Source organism: Talpa occidentalis, unplaced genomic scaffold (assembly GCF_014898055.3).
Source record: "Talpa occidentalis isolate TD23 unplaced genomic scaffold, MPIMG_talOcc4v2.1 talOcc4.6, whole genome shotgun sequence".
NCBI classification, from domain to species: Eukaryota; Metazoa; Chordata; class Mammalia; order Eulipotyphla; family Talpidae; genus Talpa; species Talpa occidentalis.
In genome coordinates this window covers 49293189-49315403 of record NW_023604972.1, presented here as the reverse complement: position 1 = coordinate 49315403, position 22215 = coordinate 49293189, and the positions used below count along the sequence as shown (strand labels likewise).

Sequence of the window (22215 nt, the reverse complement as noted above, 5' to 3'; positions counted from 1 at the left end):
TTTTACAGACAATGTCTCAATAGAGATATCTTTGAGCATGCCGTAGCCATTTTAATGTGCACTTGTTTTCTCAGTAAGATGTTTATACAGTGTTCCTGCACAGCAGTGAAACGTTCCTGATTGTGAGAAATGCAACCTGCTGCCATGGTTCCACCCTGGACATAGGCTTCTGGGAGGACTGGTCCAGCTCCTAGACCTACCTGGCCATGTTTCACTTTTTTTTTTAATAAAGATTTATTTATTTATTTATTTATTTATACAAGCACTGGGTACAGTCAGAAGCACGGGAGGGTGAGAGAATTCACCAGAGCCAGAGCAGGGAACAGAACAGGCAGACCAACCAAATACACTGCTGAGGGTGTTGGGGGAAAAGGATGTCCTAAAGCTAATTCCATACAGGCTTTGTGGACTCCACCCCCACTCCAGGCCAAAGCCAAAGACACTGGAAACTCCAAATCCCATCACCACCAAAGGGAAGGTAGCTGGGACCTGAGGGTGGGGTTAAGCAGCCAGGTGGATATAAAAGACAGACACGTGGGCTTTGGGGGTCCCCCATTTTGGCTCTCCGCCAGCTTGCAGCGTCCGGCCAGCTCTGAGAGTGACTTTGGGTTTCCAGGTCGTCAGATCGGGTAGGACGCATTAAAGACTTTATTTCCCTATTTTCTCCCTGAGTTGTACATTTTCCTTATTTCCTTTTCTCTTGTAAATAAACCTTTTATTAGCCTTTTGTGTGTGTCTGTAGTAGAGTATTCATAAGTCCCTTTAAAGCGCGCGGGTGAGGACCCACAGCCAGGAACCCGTTCAATATCGGGGCTGCTCTATAACAAGGGGAGCAGCGGGCGCGGCAGGAGAGGTCTGTCGCGCCATGTGGGACCCTCGCTGGTGGCCGGGGATCAAACTGGTGCTGCAGAGGCTGCGGACAGCTTCGCAGCCCAGAGCTCAACCACTGTGCCACTAGGGGAGGCCCCCGTGTTTCACTTTTACCTGCTCTGTGTGCATCGCTTTCTATCTCACCATACTGGCTCTTTGACCTCACTGAGATGACTGTACACTGGACTTTTTGTCACTCTGGTCTTTATTGCATGACTTATCCCCTCTTTCAACGCTTTTGTCAAAACAGACAAACACATTTTTGAGCTAATGGAGCTTACTTATAGTTGGAAGAAAGAGCTAAAAAATAATTAAAATAGAAAACATGAATGTACATATGTGAGCATATGGGAATGCCTGTGCAGACTTGTGGTACTGTGCTACTGTTTTTCCCATGTGGAGTATACTGAAAATGTAGGGCTTGATTTCATTCAAATCCAAGAATGTGATTTGGGTTGATTGACATAAATAGCGATAAAATTGTAGCGATAAGATATACTCATTACTACTCACTTCCAGAAGAAATGGATGCACATACAAAGGAAAGAATACATATGGTGTTTTGCCATTTAATAAAATGTTATTATGAACAAAATCTCCTATGATCATTATAAGAGTTTTGGGAGGCAGGCAGAACAGAAAACATCTTCTCCGTGACAATATTGTATTTGTAAATTTCAGTACTATTGTGTTTCCCTGAGCAAGTTACTTAATTTGACAAAGCCTGTTTTGTCAAACAAATGTAGGCAAAACTTGTCTACGGATTTTGAAACATTTAATGAAAATATGTAGGTAAGGTAGCTAGCTGGTACCTGGCATCTTATAAGATTGCTCAGTGATACCTGTTGTTTCAAGTGCTGTTATTTACATTTGAGGAAAATGAAGCTCACCGAGGAAAGCAACTTTCCCAAGGCTGTTAACTAAAAACTGGAACCCAGATTCACAGGTTATTTATTTATTTATTTATTTTTATATTCCCCATACAATTGCAACCCCGATTTTGACCCCAATCCCTCCTTTCCCCTCACCCCCCAAAGAGTGTCTCTGGTTCATAGTTGTTTGTTGATTTTGATTTTTTTCTTTCTTATAGTTATTCTTTTTCCTGGTCCATATTTAGGTTTTCTAGATTCCTGTTATGAGTGAGACCGTCCAGTATTTTTCTTTTTTTTTTTCTGGCTTATTTCGCTGAGCATGATCCCTTCCAGCTCCATCCATGTTGCTGCAAATTGCATGTGTTTATCTTTTTTGAATGCTGAGTAATATTCCATTGTGTATATGTACCACATCTTCTTGATCCAGTCATCTATTTTTGGGGATTTGGATTGTTTCCAAAGCTTATGTATTGTAAATTGTGCTGCTATAAACATAGGGGTGCATGTGCTCTTTGGAATTAATGTTTCTCACAGGTTATTTTCTACCATGACACAAAGCATCTGTGAATCTGTCATGTTAGATAATTGTGTGGCATCCACATTAAATATCAGCAAAAGACCTTTTATGCTCACCAAATAGATTGTGCAGGTGATCTTGTGACCTGGTGTTCATCTCAGGGGGAAATGACACCTAGAGTTGGGGACAATGATTTTTTTTAGAGTCTGGATAGTTTCTTCAAGACCTGATGCATCATTATGTCCTTGGATATAAAAAAACTAGGATAAAGGAATGAAGAGAGAGAAAGTTCTGGTGAACTGGCAGGTATGGAAAACGGCCCTGCCTTTCCAAATCATTGGGGAGCTTCAGTTACTTGTTACCAGATGATATTATTCTGAGCAACAGGGTGTTCCATCTGAGGCATTTAGATGAATTGATTCCGTAAGTGTGAATGATCGAGGTATATTCCCTTGGCTCCTCCAGGGGAAATGGGGTAGACATACTGCTTGACCAAAACTGACATTAAGAAGCATTTGAAAGCAACCTCACCCACCAGATTTTATCTTTCTTGGGACAAGATTATTTTCTGCAAAAGACAGAATAGATGTATAAAAATTGAGATTTAAGTATCCTTGGAAGGGATCGTGCTCAGTGAAATAAGCCAGAAAGCAAAAGAAAAATACCGGATGGCCTCACTCATAGCAGGAATCTAGAAAACCTAAATAAGGGACCAGGAAAAAGACCAATTATAATAAAGTAAAAATCAAAATATACCAGAGTGAAAATCAACTATAAACTCAGGCATACTGTGGGGCGGGGGAAGAGGAGGAGGGATTAGGGTCAAAATAAGGGGGGTGGGAATTGTATGGGGACTATAACCAAGATGAAAATGCATACATTGTACAAAAATGAAAAATGATGTAAAAATATATAAAATTAAAAAAAAAGATTTAAGCATCCTGTGTTTCAAATAACCAGTCCGATTTTATAGTACTTTATGCCTTATGAAGAACTTTTGCATGTAGGACCATACTTGAACAAAGCTGTGTAGAAGACAGATATTCTCCCTGCCTAAGTGGCGGGGTCTGAGACCCACGGAGGGTGATTGCTGTTGTGAAATCAAACCTCATCTGTCATGAGACAGTAGAGAATAGGAGACAATTGCAGACTCTGGTTTATATTTAAAAATTATAAAACCCTCTGCTGACCTATTAAAACATCTCTGTGGGGGTGATGTGACCTCTCTCTTATTTTTAACATTATTTATGAAGTCATTAAGTTTATAAGTGACAGAGTTAAGCTTAGATCCAGATCTCTGCCTCTACATTTAGTGGTCTTTCATAGAAACTCATCACTTCCCATGTTTATATTTTCTCTTAGTTTTCTATAAATACAATCGTTAATATTTATTGGTCATTTGTAATTTCCAGACTTGACTCGATGCTTCCTATGAATTCATTTAAATCTGACAGTTTCAGTTCAGCATCCATATTTGCAGATGAGCATAGTGATACCCACCAACCTTGCAGAGCTCAAAAGCAGAAGAATCAGTCCCGGAAGACGGGCAGTGTGAGAATGTATGGAGAACTTACCCTTTAAACCACTGAGTAGCATTAGAGCCCTAATCCATTCTCTGAAAATTGAAAATCATACCAAAAATTTGTTAATGTGGGTCACAAAGCACATTTGAGAAATGCCTTTATGATCTAAAAGTCTGGCTGACCCCTGAAATATTGTCACAGTTGGTCTCTGGAAGTCAGAACACTTAAGTAGGAGAAAATTAAGTTAGCAGGAATGAAGGAAGAGAGACAGCCCTGAGAACTAGATGTTTTTCTCTAATAGGAAATGTGATGAGATTAGAAGTGCTATGGATCTGGGCTTCCCTAGTGGTACAAGGGGTTAAGTTTCAGCGCTATCAAGCTATCACCAGCCACTGCAGTGAGAGTTTGATCCTCAGCAAAGGAGCTAACCCACATGGTGCAGCAGACCTCTCCTTCCTCATCCTCTGCTCCCCTCAGCAGTGTATTTCAGTAGATCTGCCTGTCCTGCTCCCCACTCTGTCTCTGGTGAATCCTCTCATTCCCTGTACCTTTGGCCTATACCCCTGTTCTTGTATGTATAAATAAATAAAAATAAATCTTTTTTTTTTAAAAGAAGTGCTATGGATCTATGTCCTCAACTTATTTTTTCATGTTTTTGCATTTTTTCATATCTTTCCCCTCTTAATCAAATTTTCCATTTATCTTTCAAATAAATTAAAAAAAATAATTTCACCACTTATTTGCTGTAATCAGGATATGGCTTAATCTTACTGTGCCCATTTCAACCTCTGTAATGACAGATCTGTCTCAGTAATAATGTGGGAGTAAATGAACATATGCAAAGCACTTAGCATAGTTCCTGGCATAGCCATTACAAGTGCTCATAAATATTGCTATCATCACCATTATTGTTTTTAAAGGTGATGGTAAAATCTTGTGACTGGTATATTTCAAAATGAAATATTTCAAAATTTCAAAGTTAGAAACATATAAGCTGATCTCTTGGGTTAAAGATTTATTGCATTTCATCTTAAAAATGTAAATGAAACAGGGCCTCCCCAGTGGCGCAGCGGTTGAGCGCTGGGCTGCGAAGCTGCGTGCAGCCTCTGCAGCACCGGTTCGATCCCCAGACACCTGCGAGGGTCCCACATGGTGTGACAGACCTCTCCTGCTGTGCCCACTGTCCTGTCAGCAGTGTATTTTGTCAGTCTGCCTGTTCTGCTCCCCACTCTGGCTCTAGTGAATTCTCTCACCCTCCTGCGCTTCTGACTGTATCCAGTGCTTGTATAAATAAATAAATCTTAAAAAAAAAATGAAATGAAACACTGAGCTTCACTGCACATCAGGCCCTCTGCTGGGTTTGCATGGCCATTACTTAACATCCTAGTGTTTAGCCCATGAGATAGCTAAGCCAGAAAGGAATATTATTTCCATTTTGTTGAATGTGGAGACTGAGAGAGAGGAACAGTGAGAAAAGGTAAATCAGGACTAAAACTCAGGTTTTCTGACTTAGAACACCCATCTTTTTCTACCATACAGCCTTGTCTCTTCCCCCTTCTTTGGTCCCTCTTGGCTGGCAAGCCTGCTTTTCCTGAATTCTGGCTCAGCATATTGGTGGCCCGGTGCTTTTGCTTGCAGCCTTCAGGAACTGCTTTACACTCTCCTTGCTTTGCAAAGACTTTTAATACTCAAAGGAAATTTTTTTTCTTTTACATTTAAAATTTTCTGTCTTGCAAGTTCCCAACTCCGTGACTTCAGTGTCTTACATCTATGTCTCATTAAACATTAGATGATGGTGATACTGAGCCATGTTCAGAGCTTGTACTGTGTAACTTGGACATGATCATATTTAGAGGAAGGTGAGTAGAGAGCTGGTGTCATTACCGTCTATAAGAGAGACCATGGCGCCTGCATGTGTGTTTCAAGTAATGAATGAGTTTGCCAAGTTGTTCAGTTGATTGTTGCCAAAGAGTAAATGGTATATTTCTTCACAAAATGGAAACAATATAGTAAAACTTAGTTGTGTTTGATTTTTGGCCTGGTTTTAACTTTATTCTTACCCTTTCCTCCTCTTGAGGCATTGTTTCATGCAATATAATTCTGTGTCTCGCTTTCTTTGATAGACCACTGGGTGAACACTGCAGAACCTCAGCAGGTCCAGCATGCTGTGTGCTGCATGGGACACTGGCCACAGAAATGCAGCAGCTTAAAGCAGACTTCATGTTAGGCGAGTCCTGAGTTGGATGGGGTTAACCCCTTCTCCTCCCATTGCCATAGGCTGAAGTCAGGGGCTTGTTTAGTAACCCGAACAGTTTCTAGTCTGTTCTGTGGGGAACAATGCTAAAAATCAGGTACACAGGCGAGTCATTCATGTGTCCATCCATGTGTCCTGTATGTCTCCTATGTGTTTCTAGAATGTAAACTACCAATATTCAGCATTAAGCCCTACATGACAACTTCTATTGAATCATGAATGAATGAATCCATGGAGGAAAAACTGTTTTGGGAGCATGTAAAAGGGAGTTATATTTTCTCAGAGAAGGCTCCTGGAGGAAGAGATAAGAGGAGAATTGAAGGATGAGTAAGCATTAGTCAGGAAGTAAGGAAGTGTATGAGGATTTGAATCCAACAGCAAAGCATTCTCCAGAGACCTCATCATGAGAGGACAGAGGTGGCAAGGATGGGCACAGCCAGGTACTGAGAGACACTCCAGAATCAGAGATACTAGCAACATAGGAGTAGAAATGGACCTGAGAGAAGAGGTAGCTTGATTTATTTTTCGTTTATTTATTCAATGGATATTTATACTTACTAATACTTTTTGTGTCATGGGCTTTATTCTATGTACTTTATAAATTCATCCTCATTACAAAATTGTTTTCCCAATCTACAGATGGGAAACTGAGACACAAAGAAGTTAAATAACTTACTTAAGGTCATGTGATAAGTGGTAGGTAGAGTCAGGATTCAAACTCATGCAGGGCCCATTTTCTTAATTAATTCACCATGCAGACTCTTGTTTATGAGCCAACGAGAAGGTCAGACTTGGTCTCTCAATATAGGACTCCCAGAGGCTATCTTTGTCCAAAGGTAAGGAGACTTCCTGTACCTAGGCAAATAGATACTCCATGTAAGTTACATTCCTATTGCATTTAAAGAGGAAAAGAGTATTTATCCTAACCTTTCCTGAACCTTGCTGCTGTTGTAGCTGCTGCTGTGTGTGTGAGAAACAGAGAGAGAGAGAGAGAGAGAGAGAGAGAGAGAGAGAGAGAGAGAAAGAGAGAGATTTTAATTATAAATGGGCAGAAATCTAGTCCAGCATTTTGAATATTCCGTCAGATTTTGTTTATTCTTTGAAGGTGATCACTGCCAAAGCTTCATCCCCTGTGTCCAAATCAGCTTATTACTAAGTCCAGATTGTTACTTTTGCTCTATGTTGCTTCAGATACAATCGGAATATCCAGATAACAATTTTAAATTGCATTATAAGAATACTTGAGATCTGCTCTTTGAACAAATTTTTAGTTATACAATAATACAGAATAGTAATATAATTATAATTATTTAACTATAATAGCTATATATATAAGTATAATAATGTAGTTAACAATATAATCTTGTATCAATTCTTAATTATGGTACAATGTTATGCAGCAAATCTCTAGTAGAACTTAACTCATTTTGCATAACTGAATCTTCTATGCATTGAACAGCAGCTCCCTTTCCCCCCCTCCCCAGACGTTGGCAACCATAACTCAAATAGTTTTAGAGTACCTGAGATGGTGGTGAGCAGAATCTGATGCAGAGGTAATTTGAATTTTCCTTTCCAAATATCATGGACATATTTGGAAAGTTTTAACAGACATAGTTGTAATTATTTTTTTTTTAAGATTTGTTTATTTCTGCATACAAGAGCTGGGGTACAGGCCCGAGATGCAGCGGGTGAGAGGATCCACCAGAGACAGAACGGGGAACAGAACAGGCAGATCTACTGAAATACACTGCTGAGGGGAGCAGCGGGTGAGACAGGAGAGGTCTGCCTTGCCATGTGGGATTCTCCCTGGCTGGCCGGGGATCGAACTTGTGCTGCAGAGGCTGCCGATCGCCCCACAGTGCGATGCTTAACCCCTTGCGCCACCAGGGAGGCCCCATAGTTGTAATTATTACCCCCAAACAAAATGAGTCTACCTATTTCTGACAATGCTATTAAAACAGTTTCTCTGTGTAGATATGAAAAACTAATGACCAACTGCTCTTACAAACATTTCCATCTAGAGCTCTAGTGGTGTCCCATATTTGCCAGTGAATATGATACCTGTGATGGGGTCAGACTTCCACCAAAAGCCAGTGTGGATAACAGTCACGCTAGGCTGGATTGGCAGAAATGATTTTGGTGAAAGCAGCATGTAGCTATTGTTTCCAATAGATTTTGCTTCTAACCTGTGTTTAGTGAGTAGTCCCCACAGCCAATTGTATATTGGCTTCTGAACCCAGGAGCTCAGGCTCATTTTTCTCTCCCTAAAAGCACTATCGTTTCCCGAGGGCAATGTGTTTTAGAAACCTGTTCCTAGTACTGCTCTGTCAGGAGAGGGAGATATTGTAAGAGGCTGTAGCGAACAAAGACATCCTTGACAATGGTGATTTATCTTGCTACCTGCAACATGTCCTTTGGTTTGATATCTGCCTGGGCTGGCTGGAATTATTTATCTTGAGCACACACTGATATATGGAAGTGTGCTCGTGGCTGGCTTCCTTCCTTTCTTCCTCCCCTGCCTGACCAGTCTCCTCCCTGCACTCTTCTGTATCAGAGGGTTGTCAGCCAGTGCTGACCTTGGGAATTAGAAGAGGAGGCAAATGCCTAGAAAATCATAGGAGAAATGATCTTCTTTGCAAGACAGACTTGATCTAATTTCTTTCTTTCTGTCAGGTAAGCCTTGGGAAATCAGTGGTGCCTGGGAGAGTATCTGGCAGATGCAAGAATGTGGGACTATGCTCCTTTCTAGCAGTGATCTTCAGGCAGGTGCTCTCTCATCTGTCTTCTCAAAGAAAGCCTTCCCGTGTCCTTCTGCTGCCTGGGCTTGTTCCAGATAATGCCAACACACGATACATGCAGGAGGACCTAGGGTAGTCTCTCTCCTCCCTTTACACCTGGGAAAATGCTGCTCCTTCTGTTAAGAATTGCCTCCCAGTTACTCCTTCTTCCTCTGGCTAACTCCCACTGATTATTTAGGGATTCAGCTCAGGCAAGACCTTTTCTCAGCATCACTTGCCTCGTGGCCCAGCTTAGATTCTGCAGAGTTTTTCAGGGCAGTGGGAACTGAAGAAAGCTATTGTTCAGGGTTGCTGGGCACTGACTCTAATATCTCCCCCACTCCCAACATAAGTACACACACACACACACACACACACACACACACACTTCTGCACCTTGCTTCCCAACCCCTCAAAAAGTGAATATGCCTATGTCCTTGCTGGCTTAGTTCATAAATCAGGGAAGTCCAGGGTCCATAAATGGAATCAGTCCAGTTCTCAAAAGACTTTAACTGAGAAGAGTTTAAGGAAAAGACTATTTCTGGTGGTGTGGGTGAGCCAAGGAACCGACAAAGGGCAAACTACCCCCAGACTAGCAATAGCAGTAAAGGACAAGGATCAGGAATAAGGCTACAGGTGTTTTGAGAGAGATGAAGCTGTGAGAGAGGGCACACAGGCAGGAGCTGTGGCTGCAGAGAAATGCAGGCTGTACTGGAATCTTATTGAAGCTGTGGGTGGGGGAAATACATCCTCTTCTAGCTTTAATTCGGGGGAGCGGAATGAAGCCTGCATGGTGAACCCATAGAGGTCACACTTCAGGGGCATAGAGCAAGGCAGGGGGGAGGGGTAGAGAGTTCAGGGCCAGTGGGGCAGGGAGGCAGGAAAGGCAATAGTAAGGGGCAATTAGGCGGCATCCTTTTACTCTGCCACTAACTCTTTTGGTAGTCTGGGAAGCTAACATCCTTTTTCAAAACAATCTTTCTAAACACAAAAAATAGAATACATAGAATTACAAAGGAAAATATTATCTTGAAATGCAGTTATCAAAATACTAAAAAAACAAAATTGTGATACATTAATGCATATGTGTGTTTATGAGCCTGGGAAATGACAGCATCTTCTGGCAGACCTAACAATGACTAAGCTTGCGAATAATACTACATGTAAATGATCTTTCAAGATACCTGCAGCAGTTGAAATAAATATAAAAGTATCTGTGATTTTTTATTGGTGATGAAGTTTTTAGTATTTCAAGCCTACCATGCTTTGTTGCTTACATTCATGCTTGAGAAAAATGCTCAATTTCAGTTGAGCACAGTTTAGTTATGCAGCTCTATATAATTTCTCCTCATCTAAGCTTATGAACTCCTGAAGTCTACATAAGGGCTCCTCGGGGGTCTGAAGACCCAAGTTAAGAACACTCTTCTTAAATGTAAGTGCAGTTCTAGTGGCCTGGCAACGTAAACCTGATTATGAAAGGGCAGCAGTGCAGCCAGAATTCAACTTCTTATCAGGAGTGGGCTTCTCCCTGTGTCGTGTCCGCTGGCTTTGGGAAATCCATGCTAAGAAATGATCCATTTGCTCAATTCTCTGCTCACATCTACTTCTGCTAAGGAGTCTTGGCTATGCTGGAATGTAAACTTCATGAGCACGTGAATTTTAAAAAAAACTTACTTTTTAAGTATTCTATATAAAAATGCAAATATTCATAAAGTTGTGGGGTTGATAACTTTTGATGAACTGAACAACAATGGTGTAAGAAGAATCTCGATTATTACCAGTATCCCAGAAGCATCTGGGAGCCTCTAGTCCCCTTCCTGGCAACCCATCTCCCCTAAGGATAATTACCATCCTGATTTCTAATATTGTAGAGCATTTGCCTGTTTTTGTTTTTGATAAATAGAATAATGCACTTTTGTGTCTGGCTTCTTTATCTTCACATTATACTTGTCAAATTCACCCATGTCACTTCATGTAGTTGTAGATTATTCATTCTCATTGTTGTGTAACATTCCGTTGTGTGAACATACCATAATTTATCCATTCTGCTATTAATGGAAATTTGAATAATTTTGAGATTTGGCTGATTATATATAATAATAGATATAAATATTCCTGTACATTCCTTTGGTGAGTGTATTAGGATATTTCTCTTGAGAATGTACTTAGAAGTAGAATTGCAAGGTCGAGGTAGTATGTTAGCTTCAATAGATAGTTTCAGTTTTCCAAAGTGATTGTATTAATTTTTACTTCTACCAGTTCCAGTTGTTACAAGACCTCACCAACATATAACATTCCTGTCTTTTTCATTTTAGTTATTCTGAGGGGTGTGTATTGCCAGCTTGTGTGGTTTTCCTGATGCTAAAGGAGGAGATCACCTTTCCATCTAGGTGTTGGCCATTTGGGTATCCTCTTGCCTGAGGTGCCAGTGCAAGTCTTTTGTCCATTTTTCTAATGTCTGTCTTTCGAAATCTTAAGCAAATTATTTTATCACTCTCAGTTTCCTCGTTTGTTAAATTAGTATATTAATAGAATCAATTCATTGATTGTCATGAAGATTATGAGAGATAGGCATTATGAAATGCAGCCTAGTGTCTGGCCCCCATTCCCTGCTAAGTGCTCAATAATTTATAACAATATTATTTGTGAATCACTAATGCAATCTACTTGATGAGCACTCTGTCTATGTTTGTTGCATAGCTGAATTTTAAAAAATATCAACATTATAACAAGAATCTTTTTAATATTGACCATGTCTAGGTGGGAAGTTTAATGGCTTGGGGATGGGATAATGGAGACTTACTTATCTTTTATTTTCTTTTCAACTTTTTGTGTTTTTTTTTTTTAAGAGGCATGTATTATTTATTTGTTTGTTTGTTTGTTTATACAAACACTGGGTACAGTCAGAAGCGCAGGAGGGTGAGAGAATTCAGCAGAGCCAGAGCGGGGAGCAGAGCAGGCAGAAGGACCGAAGTACACTGCTGAGGGGAGCAGCGGGCGGCAGGAGAGGTCTGCACACCATGTGGGACCCTCCTCTGGTGGCCGGGGAGCAGCTCGGGATCAAACTGGCGCCGCAGAGGCTGCGGGCAGCTTTGCAATCCAGCGCTCAACCGCTGCGCCACCGGGGAGACCCTCTTTTCAACTTTTTGAATCTTTCCTACTAGAAATACATAAAGTCCAAAAAGAATAGGGAAAATAGAAATAATCTGTAGTTAAGTTGAATTATGAGCTGTATTATTACACCACTTACATCCAGTATATACATGGAGAAAGACCGTGTTTGGGAAGGGTGAAGGGGGAGCCTTTTAAAAAAGAGACAGATTTAGTCAAGATGGTGTGATGTCAGTGTAGTCATGTGAAAGTTATGAAGAGGTAAATATACATGTGATTAGTGTTTGAGTGTTCTCAGAGTTTAATGAAATGAGAAGTAGACTTAATGTAAACAAACAGAACATATCAGAAGAGAAAAGTGGGGGTAGAATGCTTTAATCATGTCCAGTCCAACCCTTCAGACTCCAGATAAGTTTGAAAGGAAATATGTTGGTCCATGGTTCAAGTCACAATTATGACTGAGTCCTTGTAAAGAAAAGATTGTTCTAATTCTGTTCAACTCTATCTTCCAGGTTAGTTGTTCTAGCAACTAGTTAAATATAGTTGTGGGTATTCAGCCCAAATAAAAATTAATGACAAGGACCTCCCCTGGTGGCGCAGGTAGTTGAGCGCCACCCTGTGAAGCTGTCCACAGCCTCTGCAGTGCTGGTTCGATCCCAACCGGCAGGGGACGATCTCACATGGTAAGCAGACCTCTCCTGTCTCCCCGCTGCTCCCCTCAGCAGTGTATTTCATCAGTCTACCTGTTCTGTTCCCCTCTCTGTTTCTGATGAATCCTCTCACCCTCCCGCACATCTGGACTGTACCCTGGTTCTTGTATAAATAAATAAATAAATAAATCTTTAAAAAAATTAATGACAGAGTTTCTACTGTATGGGGAGCACAGAAGGGGCCTTGGAGGAATCACAGATAATCAAGGGAGCCTAAGGTGTGAGGTGCTAACTGTTTCCACACAGTGTGCAGGCTCTCCTGTGAGCCACATGGATGAGGCAACAGGAAGACATAAGGACACCATCTCTGAGGAAACATGCCAGGGAAGTTCAGGAACATTCTATATTTGGAAATGAATCTCTAAGTGAGAGTCCTTGCAAGTGACTACTTAGGAGAGCAGAAGGAACACTGGACCAGGATTCCACTCTTTGCTCTGTAACCAACCGTCAATTCATAGAATTTCAGTATCCTCAGGTATAAAAGTGGGTCTTCATTAGAATTATTTATTGGCAAGGAATGGAAACCAGCTCTTACCAACTTAATTGAAGAGAAATATTTGGAGGGTGCTGGGCTGCTCATAAAACATGCAGAGGCTTGAGACCCAGACTAGAAAAGGGCAGGATGCATAGCAGGTCTGGATCTGTGGGGCAGGAGTGCCTGCTGGGTATTAAAGGGTTCAGCCTTGGTGGATTCTTAGCCACATTCTACTTTCCATGTGGATATAGATAGTCCGGGGCTAATACAAGGGCTTCACAATCATCGTGGATCCTCCTGGCCGAGTCTCTGGTCTTTCACTTCTCGAGTGCAAAACTTCTGACTCACAATGTGTATATTTGATTTAAAAGAAAAAAGGATGAGCATTTCCATTCTTTCTCTTCTGGAACAGTTTCCCTTCTGGAATATTTGCATTTGTGCAGCTGAATTTTGATTTGATTGAATTTAATACACTTACTACCCACATGAAGCTTGACATGTTTAATATAGTTTTAATTTTATCATTTAATAATAGAAATAAGGTGAAGTCTCCAGGCTTGATATACTTGACATTTAAATCTATCTTTGCAAAACAGTTTACTAGGTAATGTAAGTATTGACTATCCTTTCTCAGGTTTGTCTTATTACAAGAATCCCCAAAAGGAGAAAAATGCATGTTTGAAGTTGCTTTTTTATTTTCTATTTCGTTGAAATAGATTCACTATGTCACAAGTCTTTCATCTTTTGTTTTGTCTGTGCTGGCCATACATTTAGCCAGAGTCACCATAAGAATTTTGATTTGGAAAATATTGATATGGAAATATACTGTCATTAAATACATCAGACCCTATTCTGAAAGTCAGTTGGAGTTCAATTTAGAAAAATGCTAGTTTTAAGGACAAAATTCCTTCTTCTGCCGTTCATTCAACTAAGTGCATTTTTTTTTTTTTGTTTGTTTGTTTTTGTGGGACCCTCTTCAGCGGTCCGGGAACCAACCGCCGGCTGCAGAGGCTGCGCTCAACTGCTGCGCCGCCAGGGGAGGCCCTCAACTGAGTGCATTTTAATCACTTACATGGGAAATTTTAGATCTTTATTTTCATCTAAAATTGATAGAATATTTTGTGCTGCTGCCAGAGAGTTATTCCCAGCAGAATAATCAGATATTTTAACCAGCAGTTATTGAGTAAAGACAATTGATTTTGTGTGAATTTTTTTTCTTTTTTTTTTTTTTAAAGATTTATTTATTTATTTATACAAGCATTGGGTACAGTCAGAAGCGCGGGAGGGTGAGAGGATTCTCCAGAGCCAGAGCGGGGAGCAGAGCAGGCAGAGGGACCGAAGCACACCGCTGAGGGGAGCAGCGGGCGGCAGGAGAGGTCTGCGCGCCATGTGGGACCCTCCTCTGGTGGCCGGGGAGCAGCTGGGAATCGAACCGGCGCTGCAGAGGCTGCGGGCAGCTTCGCAACCCAGCGCTCAACCGCTGCGCCACCGGGGAGGCCCGAATTTTTTTTCTTAATTGTAGGAGGCGAGTAAGGATTAAGAGACTCAACTTACCGTCACAGTCAAATTTAGGACACCACAGTCTATCTGTGGATCTACCTATCTATCCCTCTCAAGTAGTGCTAGCCTCCACTTCATCGAGGATAAGCTGTGGAAATGAGGTGCTATTTTTTGCTCATCAGATTCCCCAGGAACCTATCCCATAGACACAGAGGGTCCAGTATGCCTGAGTGATGGAGATCCCGTAGAATCCCCAGGAGAAGGATACTGCAGAGGTGGCTGGCTGTGCACTATAACTCATACTCCCCTTTATGTAGTAAACAGTTGTCCCTGTTAGGTAGCTAATCAGCCTTTCTGCATCCAGGCATGATTATTTAGCTGTTTCTCACTAGTGGAATATGAATGGAAACGGTATGTGTCACTTCCTGCCATAGCATTGCAGAAACGGGATTGCTTCCTCCATGTTCTCCTTTTCCTCCTCTACTGTCTGGATGTAGACGACTACTCCTGGGTTTGGTGAAGCCATAGGATGGAACCATTGTGTAGAGAAGTGCCATTTGTCAGCTGGAATTATCTGATCTATAGTCTAACCTGAACACGGAATAAAATTTTTTTTAGCGGGTTTGTATATCTGTGGGCCTATTTGTTATATCACTAGCATTACCCAATTATAAGAACTAGATTGATTTGGGTAGACCTCTGGTTTTGCTTCTTTCTATTGTATTTTTGTCAATCTGAACTTAGAGCAAAAACCATCAATCTGCATTCCTGTGCTTATCACATCTCTAGGAGGACACAAATGTTAAAAAAATTGACACCACTCAGATTTAGATATCATCTCCCCATGTTCTTCTCCCTAATTTTTAGCCCATTGAAACTTATCATCACATTATGGTTAAGTGGAACCAGAGTGCCTGGGTACATGTTGCTTCTATTGCTTACTATTTCTGTGAATTTGGGCACATTGTTCAACATTTTTCTATTTTTGCCTCCATATCTATAAAATAGAGGTAATACACTGTTTACCTTGAAGTTATGAGGATTAAATGAAATAATACTGCTAAGTTCATCCAAGATGCCTATCTTATAATAAGCAGACCATAAATGTTATTTCCTATACTTATTCAGGAACTTTGTTGTGGTGGTTTAGTCTTGGACTTCTGTGAATCTTTGCATTTGTGTTCATTCTTTCTTGCTAGAGTCAGGAAAGTCCAAGATGCTTTTACATCAAGGGTGATATCATTGTTAATGGGACAGAGGCAAATCTAATATTAAATAAAATGAACTATAAATAATAGCTTATCTTGTGGATCAGAAGAGTTAAAAACATGGTCATGATGATGGTGATAGTTTATATTTTATAATGGTTACTATGTGTCAGGCATATGTTTACATGTGCCAGCTCATTTAATTATTGGTATATGCTAGTTATATTATTTCCCCCCTTTCACAGAGGGGGAAGTTGAGGTGTCGGGAGGTTCTATTAATCATACTAGATTATACAACTAGTAAGTGGCAGAGTTATTGCTTTAAATCCAGGTACTCTGGTTGCAAAGGCTGTGTATGGAAAACTGTTCATCTTTAAAACCTAGGTGAGGGACCTCTCTTCTGTGAAGTCTTTCCTGGTCTGTTCAGGGAGATATTCACTGCTTACTATGCCTATCACCATTCTGTTTTCATCTGGTTTGATTATAGCTGGAACCATGCTATAGGTTGTTATTTGTTCATGTGTCTGTGAGATCGTTGTGCACATAGACTAGACGTGCTTTTCAAACTTCATTTTGCCTATGAATCAAATAGAGATCTTGTTAAAATGCAGATTCCTGTTCAATAGGTGTAATGTTAGTCTTCATGTGTCAACTTGACGGACTCATGTGGTATGCAGATATGTGGTCAAATGTCATTTCAGGATGTGTCTCTGGGATTGTGCTTAACAATTAAATTGGTATACTGAATGAAACAGATTGCTCTTCCTAATGTAGTTGTTCTTTTTAATGTAGGTGAGCCTTGTCCAATCAGTTGAAAGCCTGAACAGAATAAAATTTTTTCTATTTTGTTTATTTTTAATTTTTTACATCATTGTTCATTTTTAAACAATATTTGCTTCCCCCACCCCCTCAAGTATAGTCCCCATAGAATTTCCTTCACCAGTGCTCCCATGCACCGTCACCTCAGTGCCCTGTGCTTCTCCCTCCCTCCCTCCTTCCCTCTGATCCCGCTCCCTCCTCCTCCCCTGCAGGATGTCTCTATAAGGGACTGATCACAAAGATATACAAACAACTCACACAACTCAACAAAAACAAAGTAAACAATCCAGTCAAGAAATGGGCAGAAGAACTTAAAAGACATTTCTCCAAAGAGGAAATGCAAACAGCCAACAGGCATATGAAAAAATGTTCAACATCCCTGATAATCAGGGAAATGCGAATCAAAACCACATTGAGATACCACCTTCCACCAGTGAGAATGGCACATATCAAAAAAAAACCAAAAAACCAAGCAAAAACAAATGTTGGCGAGGATGTGGTGAAAAAGGAACTCTCCTACTTCGCTGGTGGGAGTGCAACCTGGTCCAACCACTATAGAAAGCTGTCTGGAGGTTCCTCAGTCTACTAAAAATGGAACTGCCATATGACCAGGTAATTCCACTGCTGGGGATCTACTCAAAGGACACAAAAACATTGATCCAAAAGAACACCTGTACCCCTATGTTTATTGCAACACTATTTACAATAGGCAAAACCTGGAAACAACCCAAATGCCCAAAAATAGATGACTGGATCAGGAAGATGTGGTATATATACACAATGGAATATTATTCAGCAATCAAAAAAGATAAAGTCATGCCATTCGCAGCAACGTGGATGGCACTAGAAGGAATTCTGCTCAGTGAAATAAGCCAGAAGGAAAAAGAAAAATATCAGATGGTTTCCCTTATAGCAGGAATATAGGGGAACCAAATAAGATATCAGTGTAAAAAAATAGTAACAGTACAAAACACAACAAAGCAAAAATAGACAATTATAGATCAGAATAAAAATATGACCTTCCCCTAAGTTAGAGAGAATGCTTCATGTTTGACTGTCTTTGAACTTGGCTTCTCTTTTCTTTTGGACTGCAGTGAAGCATTAGCTCTTCTGAGTCTTGAAACTGCCATTGGCTCTCCGACACCCCAGTTCATTATATAGATCTTGGGACTTATTGCCATAATTGTGTGAACCAATTCCCTATAATAAATTTGTATGTGCCTATCTTCTCTCTATTCTCTCTCTCTCTCTCTCTCTCTCTCTCTCTCTCCATCCATCCATCCATCAATCCACCTTTCTACCTACTTACTCCTCACCTACCTACCTACTTACCTACCTACTTACCTACCTACCTACCTACCTACTTACCTACCTACTTACCTACCTACCTACCTACCTACCTAACTACTTACGTATCTCTCTAGTGTATCTCCTAATGGTTGTTTCTCTGGAGGCACCTAATACTATAAGTCTGAGATTTTGCATTTCTGATATTTTACTTGTGACACCCATGCTCCTAGGCAGTATACTACATTTTGAAAGCAAAGACAGATTGTCTCATTCATCTTTTTATCCTTGGTTTCTTTTTTCTTTTTTAAAAAGATTATTTTATTTTTGCATACAAGATCTGGGGTACAGGCCAGAGGTGTGAGAGGTGCGAGGACTCTCCAGAGACAGAGTGGGGAGCAGAACAGGCAGATTGACTTAAATACACTGCTGAGGGGAGCAGCAGGGGAGCCACGAGAGGTCTGCTGCGCCACGTGGGCAGCTCCCTGGCTAGGGATTGAACTCATGCTACAGTGGCTGCAGATAGCGTCATAGACTGTGTCTCAACCCCTTGTACCACCAGGGAGGCCCTATCCTTGGTTTCTAACCCAGAGTGGGCACCTAGAAAATTTTGTGTTTTGGATGAGGCTTTCTTATCAGCTGAAAGATTCTCTTAAAGTCAAAGAAAAACTGTTCAGAAGTGATTTGAGAAATGGAACTTCAACTTTAACATAGTCCAAATAAACAACAACAACAACAAAAAAAGAAAATCAGAAAAATAATAGTTGGAAAGAGCTAAACACCTAGGAAAAGAAAAACAAGCTTATTAAGACTGGCTGGGGTCTACTGAATCTCTCAGTGGTTAAACATAGAGAAGATGAATTAGTTTTAGGATTTGAGGTTTTAATAACATGTATTTAAACTATGTACTGCATATTTATCGTAATGTTATGTAAAATATAGTTCCATTCATTCATACATTGAAATTCATTTTAATCATTGATAAGTATGATAATGTATCCGTGAAGTCTGAGTCTGATAACCTTCAGATAGTTTCATGGGTTGTTATTTTCTGCTGTGGGGCTGGTGTGGCTCATTGGCTGTGTTTCCTTTTGGAACTTTGTTCCTGAAGTTTGCTTACACTATAATCAACTCAACAAATTCAGGGTTTAATTTCTGCATGGTGAGCTTTGGTAACATGTTTTAACATGACTTTGCTTGTTTTCTCCCAGAACTAAGGTTTATTTACTAGATTTGTAAGCCCGTGACTCTATTAAAATAACTCTGGAAGCACATAAAAAGTAAAAGTGCTAAACTGACAATGAAAGAAGACAATAGAGGTAAGATGCACACAGAGACACATATAATTTAAGACAATATTGATTATAAGGTATATTATTAACATGTAGTGCTAAAAAACTGAAAAAATTGCTGCATTGTAATTACATTATGATGTTATAATAGTATCACATTATTAAATTATAATTTTCATCCCATTGTCTGAAATGTTAGTATGTGAAAAAATTATTTTAGAATTTCTGAAATACTCTGTATGTTTATGATGATACATATATGTTGTGGATATAGAAATAAATTAATACAGATATTTATTTATACATACATGCCCGCTTAGATGAATAAGCAATAAAAAGCTATTTTTCCATATAGAGGGTTGCAGATACTCTATACAGACTGCGCAAAAAAATGTATTTCTCTGATATTCTAGAACTAGAATATGAGAGCACTAGTGATATTTTAAGGCTTATTTTAAATGTTGGGAATGATTGAAACAGAGTCCCATTGTAATATTCCTTGGCCTTAAGCTATTCCAGGCTTCAAAAATAATACCTACTTTGACCAGTGAAACTGAAGATTTCTAGTTAACAAAGGAAATTATAATTTAAATAAAAGCTATTTGGTTATTCATATGAAATGTATGCTCTGAGATCTGTCTTTATGCTATTTTGACTTTTTTTTTTGCTGACATTTTAGTGCAGATCTGTAGCTTTTTATAATTATATGAGATCTGAGGTCTCACTCAAATTGACCCTCTTAATCAAATCTAATTGCCAAAGCTTTCATTTGCATGACCTTGGTTAAAATTGCAGGCCAACTTCAGAATGGCTTCATATATATGGAGCTCCCAAAAGTTCAATAATGTATGTTTATTACATTAATAATGTAATAATATTACATTAATAAAGATCAATAATGATCTTTAATGTATGGGACTTTGTGACAAGTAGCAATGGACTTTATATGAGAAACAATTAAAATAGCATCAATACATTCTAATGTTTTGAACCAAGGCATTGGAATTGTGAAAAAGCTATGAGCTCCGGGAGCATGATGGATATCATAGGCTAACCAGAGTTGTCATGGAAAAACTAATGATCATTATTTTTCATGGATGAAACTGTCATACTGCCAATAAAACCTTTCTTTTTTATTTTATATATTTTTCACATCACTTTTCATTTTAGCACAATGTATGCATTTTCATCTTGGTTATAGTCCCCATACAGTTCCCATCCCCCTTGTTTTGATCCTACTCCCTCCTCTCCCCCGGCCCCCTGTAGTGTGTCTCTGGTTTATAGTTGCTTCTTGATTTTGATTTTTACTTTATTATAATTAGTCTTTTTCCTGGTCCCTTATTTAGGTTCTCTAAATTCCTGCTATGAGTGAGACCATCTGGTATTTTTCTTTTTTTTTCCTGGCTTATTTCACTGAGCATGATCCCTTCCAGCTCCATCCATGTTGCTGCAAATGGCATGAGTTTATCTTTTTTGATTGCTGAGTAATATTCCATTGTGTATATATACCACATCTTCTTGATCCAGTCATCTATTTTGGGGCATTTGGGTTGTTTCCATAGCTTAGCTATTGCAAATAGTGCTGCTATAAACATAGGGGTGCAGGTGCCCTTTGGAATTAATGTTTCTGTGTCCTTTGGGTAAATACCTAGGAGTGGAATTTCTGGATCATATAGAAGCTCCATCTTTAGCAGGTTAAGGACTCTTCACACAGCTTTCCATAGTGGTTAGACCAGTTTGCGCTCCCACCAACAGTGCAGGAGAGTTCCTTTTTCTCCACATCCTCACCAACATTTGTTGTTGCTAGTTTTTTTAACATGTACCATTCTCATTTGTGTAAGATGATATCTCATTGTAGTTTTGATTTGCATTTCCCTGATTACAAGTGATGTTGAACTGCCAATAAAACCTTTCAAATGGGTGGATGTGTCTCTTAGGAAACATGTTTAGGCATTGCTAAAATCTGTTTTCTCTCATCCCTCTCCCCAAAGTCCCTTTAAGAGGTTCATTATTTAATGTTAAGATTTGTTTTATTTCATGTTGCTTTTTGTTGATGTCTTGTATTTGGATTAAGAGGGCTAGCTTATTCATTGCTAAAGCAGGATATAGAAAAGCAACATTACCGGGCTACCAAGATAGTGAGATTATAGGCATTAATAGTAAAATCTTTTTTTTAAGGACAGAAGGAAACTGGAAATTCTACAAACTATTATTATATTAAAAAAGTATTTATTTTGTCTTGACAAAAGAATTCACACTATTTCAATAATGATATGCAATGGAATATACTTGTAGTTAACAATAATTTTAGAATTTGCTGTGAGCCAGGTACTGGCAAAAATTCTATAAGGCAGATATTCTTACTAGACTGGTTTTACAACCAGTAGATACAGAAGCACAGAGACATTAACATTCTTGCCTAAGTGTATCAGTCAAGATTCTGGCAAGAAACATTCAAATTGGGTAATTGAAGAAGAGCTTATTAAAAGGATCAAATACAAGAGTATTGGCAAGGGAAATCAATGCAGAGCTAGCAACTATCAGCAGTCATTTCTACCCCTAGGACTGAGGGGTAGGGAGCAGTTACTGGAATTGCCTGATTGGATTTATAGATTTGGGGAGAAATATTGCCAGTTTCAGAGATTCTACAGGAAAGGACCTGGGGAATGAATACCCAGCCTTACTCTCCTTCTGCCCTGGGACAACCTGCTTGTGCCTTCCACAGTCTGAATCCTACTGGAAACAAAAGAGCCCATTGAGGCAGCCCCCTTGGTCAAAGTATGATGGAGCATGGTCTAAGTCCAGCCTCAGAGTTCCACTATCTCACGCGAGAGGCCTTTAGTTCACTTTTACTATGAATATGGTATTTAAAAATATTCTTATAGAAATGTCTTAGCAGCTTCACACATCATATTCCTTATTTTTCACTTAAAATTTCATTAAGCTCCCATTTCTAGTATTACAGTTCTGGAAGAACATTTTGTTTTTCCTTCCCTGGGT

At 39.7% G+C, this 22215-nt stretch overlaps 1 protein-coding gene across 8 annotated transcripts in view; it reads left to right on the top strand.

The window, feature by feature from the left end:
- The window catches only part of RASGEF1B (RasGEF domain family member 1B), a 559061-nt gene that overhangs the window by 60489 nt on the left and 476357 nt on the right, over positions 1–22215 (top strand). For 2 of the 8 annotated variants that reach the window (XM_054688369.1, XM_054688368.1), the window contains one exon: positions 19135–19242. The exons of the other annotated variants lie outside the window; for them this stretch is intronic. The gene's annotated coding sequence lies outside the window, so the exon portion shown is untranslated. The remainder of the gene's footprint in view (positions 1–19134; positions 19243–22215) is intronic. 8 annotated transcript variants of the gene reach the window in all.